General features: G+C 56.5%; 1 long non-coding RNA gene across 1 annotated transcript; it reads right to left on the bottom strand.

The window, feature by feature from the left end:
- Nucleotides 1–1,492: 1,492 nt before the first annotated feature.
- LOC140697265 (uncharacterized) lies at nucleotides 1,493–4,143 on the bottom strand. The gene is made up of 2 exons (XR_012074116.1): nucleotides 3,992–4,143; nucleotides 1,493–2,374 (listed from the first exon to the last, which is right to left on the bottom strand). It is a non-coding gene; the product is annotated as an uncharacterized lncRNA (long non-coding RNA).
- Nucleotides 4,144–4,527: the final 384 nt, after the last annotated feature.

Here is a 4,527-nt window from a genome sequence, read left to right as displayed (position 1 = left end):
ACTCCTCCTCCTGAGAGGTAAATTTGAAGTCATAGATCTCAAATCGACTTGAAGGGGCAAGACAATCAGGGAAATAAAAGTGCAAAGATTTCAGAGTTGAGTTTTACTTCCCAAACCATGGGCGTCCCCCCATAATGGTACCCATACGGAAATGCCCATGGCTCAGAGCTTTCCCGGCAAGCTCCCTCGCGGTCAGGAGGATCCCTCTCCCTGGGAGACAGTGGTCAGACCACTCACACCAAGCTGACCCCCATCAATGGCATTTACAGAGTCACGGCTAAACACAGAGGGCTTACTTTGCTTCTTTTACCCTCATTTCTAATTTCTCGTTGACTTCAGTCTCTCATCCCACAGCTGCCACGTTAACTCCCCTGTGCACCATCTTGCTTTGCGACAACGCCCACCTCCATCCATTGTCCCTCCTCCCTGCATCCGTCTCTCTGGAATGCCCCTCCACTTATTCCACCTGGTAAACTCGTACTCACCTGGGAGACTGGCCCCAAAGCGGCTCCTCCTGAGACCTTCCAGACCCCCAGCAGGACCCGCCCCCGCAGCCCCTTCTCTATCCTGACTGCATTGCTGATGCTTCCGATCTGGGCTGCAAGCTCTGAGCGCAGCATCAGGGCTCTCTGCTGGCGCTCGGGCTCCGTGACCTCTGACCGAATGGGGAGAGGAGACAGCCAGCCAACAAAGCAAGGAGAAGGGATGGGAACCAGGAGGAAGACCAGGAGGAGGAAGGGCCGGCAGGGACGGGGAGCCGCATCCCCGGGGGCCCTCCTTCCCGCATCCGCATGCAGGCCCGCCGCAGCAGACTCATGCCCCCAGGGCCCTTCACGGCCCTCTGCGGACGGAAGTCCTGACTCCCACCTTCCTCCCCCTAACCTGTCCTAGGCATCGCTCTGCGCTGCCCTGTGTTGCAGATGAGATGGACAAAGAGGAGAAACAAGGTTTTGGCTCCAAAGCGCATCTGGGAGGACCGAAAACCCATGCCAAGGTTTACTCTCCGCAGAGACCCTCTGTGTCCTCTCCACACCGCCACCATCGCCCGGTGAGAGAGCCGGGGGGCTTCCACGCGCCTCGACGAGTCTGACGTGGTGCCCTGCTCTCCCTAGATGCTCTTCGCCCCTCTTTCTCCCTAGCCCTGCAGAGCCACCTGCATGGGGACCAGCGCCGGCGGGAGGAAGATCTCCCGTGCGCACCGCCGAGCTCCTGAGCACCACCCCGCCCAGCTGCAAGGCGGCTCGTTTCCCACTTCTCTGCTGGCGTCACCCGTGCTTCTCTGCGACTCTGAAGCTCCATCCAGCCGTGGGCCGGCGGTCCACAGGCCTCTCCGAGGTTCTGAGGGACAGCCTGGGGAAGCCGCAGCAGAGGGTCTCCAGCCCCAGAAATTCTGCCCCATGGCCTGGAGCACCTGCCCCGCCTTCTCTGTGAATATATTTCATCCTGTCTTTCCAGAAACCTAACCAAAGCCACAGACAGACCGGGTGATCAGTTGTTGCTTTTTGATCTTAATTATGAGTCAGTCTGGAAATTGATCTTTCAATCCCATTTGATCCAACTCTAAACTCTGGGTGAAGTTATTTTCTGTGCAGGGAGAGCCGGGATCACGGCAGGAACCTCCGCTGAGAAGGGAAGTGGGGGCGGAAGAAGGGCGAAGAGCGCCTCGTATCTGGCGACAGCCCTTTAAATGATGAATTCACAGATATCAGGATACGAAAGATGATTCCGAGGCTCACTGAGACCTTGGTGGCTCGCCCACATGCCCCGGGCCAGCACTCAGGCCAGGGCCCCTCGGTCCTCCCGACAGGGAGCCCGACCACCGCCCAGCCGTGGATGCAGGTGACCTCAGGAGGGACACAGGGGACCGGAGCTCTTATACACTGCTGGCAGGGGTGCAAGATGGTGCAGCTGCTTCGGAAAGGTCCGACGGCTCCTCCAGAAGTTTAACACAGAATCACCACACGACCCACCACTTCCACGTCTAGACCCAGAAGCAGTGAAGACAGGCTCAGACAGGCGCAGGTGCACACGTGCTCACAGCAGCACTTCTCACAGCAGCCAGAAGTCTGGAGGGCAACCCAGAGGCCCCTCAACAGCTGACGTGACACAGACGCGGCCCAGCCGGACAGCGGAGTATCATTCGGCCACAAAAAGGCATGAAGTGCTTGTGCCAAAGCACGGATGAATCTTTAAAACATTCCATCAGGTGAAGCAAGCCATTCACAAGGTCGCATGTAGTATGAGTCCATTTGCAGGAAGTATCCAGAGCAGGTAAATGCAGGGACGGGAGGCAGCCTGGTGGGCCCCTGGGTCTGGGAGGAGAAGAGGGAGGAACCGCGGAGGCAGGCTTTCCTCTCGGGATGAAGAAGATGTTCTGGAACCCAACAGACATGATGGTCAGACAACAGTGCGCGTGCACTAAAGGTCACTGAATAATTCACTTGAAAGTGATTAATTTCATACCATGTGAATTTCACCTCTGTTTGAAAAAAAGGAAGAAGTAGATTTAGTCTGAGATTTATTGGGGCTACACACTATCACTTTTGCTTACAGCTTTTGATTTGGAATTAAGTGATTTATTAATGGATCAGCTCCTGAGAGCTGCCCCCGGCCAACCCCTTCCCGCGACAGGCATAATAATGGCATTAATGTTGTCGGTCCTACAGCGTCAATGCTCAATAGAAAACGTGAAAACCTCAACACACGTGCTAGTTACGAGACCATCTTACACGCGATACAGACACCCCCCCACCCAGGCTACTGGGCCCCGAAAGAGACAGCCTGTCCTGCCCGCTAACAGTGGGGTGGGGGTGGGGGAACGGCCCTCGGTGGGTAAACACCTTCCATCGCAGCTCAGAGCACAGACCCGCATAACACAGGGCCGAGAGCCTGGGAATGTCCTTTGGGAAGAGGGGTCCCCAGGGGAGGGCGGGGCTTAGGGGTCCCTGCTCTGCGGCTCTGGGAGCAGGAGGGCTTTGGTCCCGCCTCTGCCCCTCCCCGCCCGGCTCGCATCACTGAGGCCACTGTGTGATGACCTCTCGAGGAGACAGTCTGCCTCGCCTTCCTGCGGGAAGTAACTGGACTTCTTGAGAGGAGGAGACGTGCTGCGTCCTCTGAAAGGAACCCTCGCAGGCGTCAGCCGGCGTGCTGGGGCTGGGCCCCGACTCTGGGTGCTGGCTCCGTTTGCCTGTTGTCCTGTGAGTCCAACGCCGTTACCACCTCGGCCCCCTTTCTCCCGCTCTGGGGCCCGTGCGTTTGCCCCGTCTAAAGGGGATGACCGAGGTGGTCAGGACGTTGCCAACAGATGCAACCGCCCTCCAGACGCCCCTTCCAGAGCAGGAAGTGCCCAGAAAGCAGGGTGCACCTCACGGCCACCCGAACAGAATGCAGCACCTGCCTTCGTGACGGTCACTGACACTTTGCTCAGTTGTTATGAAAATGGGGGGCAGGGGAACCAGCCTTTTAAATTAAATGAATTATCATCAATATTTACAGGCACACTGCGGTAAATTACTTTATAATTACCTTATAATTCACCCCATAATTTATTGATCTATAATTATTTTTAAGAGAGGCAAGCCTGTACCATTAGCTTTATCACATCAGCTTAACATCTTCCTTGGAGCAAAAGATGTAGCAACATCATGGCCCAGGATGAAGTAACACTGCGCAGGCGTTACTGACAGTATGTGATGGGCCTGCCCAGGGCAAGCACGGGCACCCTGGCAGGGCGCTTCAAAAGGAAAGGGCGGGGGTGGGGGATGGAGATGAGGAGGAAAGAAGGAGAAAAAGAGAGGCAAGGAAAGGAGGGAGGGCGAGAGGGGAAGCCGCTGCCCGACACATGTATGAAGTCTCTGCGCCTGTAACCAGACCCCGGGCACTTCCAACCCCGCACTGATGAGTGTGTGTGTCCGGGGGTGTCACCCTGGGAGTTGCCAGGCACGAAGATTGCTCAAAAGGGAAATCCCAACCCAAAGCGGCAGCCAAATACCTGTTCCAGGACACACGAGGCACCAAGAAAGACGAGGAAGATTCTAGTGCATGTCGCCTAATTCGCCTCCTGGCAAAGCATCCCTGTGAACAACCGCGGGACCAGCCAGGAGACCCTCCAGGGGAAAGACACCCCAAGGTCCACAGAGCTGTTCTCGGGGGGGGGAGAAGACCCCCTGGGCGGCGCTCCTCCCGACGTCCCACCACTCACAGGCTTGTCCGCTCAGTCACTGGGGAGTTCCACGTTTTCCTAATTTAGTGAATAAAATAATGACAGGAGTCTGTTTAAGTAAAATCGGGTTCTATGTAGCTAATCAGTGGTGGATTTTTTCCCTCGTGCGGCGAAAGTCGAGGACCCAGAGCCATTTGGACGCACAAGTCAGTGTCAGTGCTGATCTCAGTCTGCGATGGCAGATACAGCAGTGAAAGCTCTCTCAGGCGCACGGGGCCGGCAGAGAAGAGACAAAAGACCCAGTGACTCAGCATGAACAACGGGAAGGGAAGACGCAGCGCCACACTGAGCACACGCATGACCCA

Source organism: Vicugna pacos, chromosome 7, assembly GCF_048564905.1.
Source record: "Vicugna pacos chromosome 7, VicPac4, whole genome shotgun sequence".
NCBI lineage: Eukaryota > Metazoa > Chordata > Mammalia > Artiodactyla > Camelidae > Vicugna > Vicugna pacos.
This window is presented reverse-complemented; position numbering and strand designations above follow the sequence as displayed.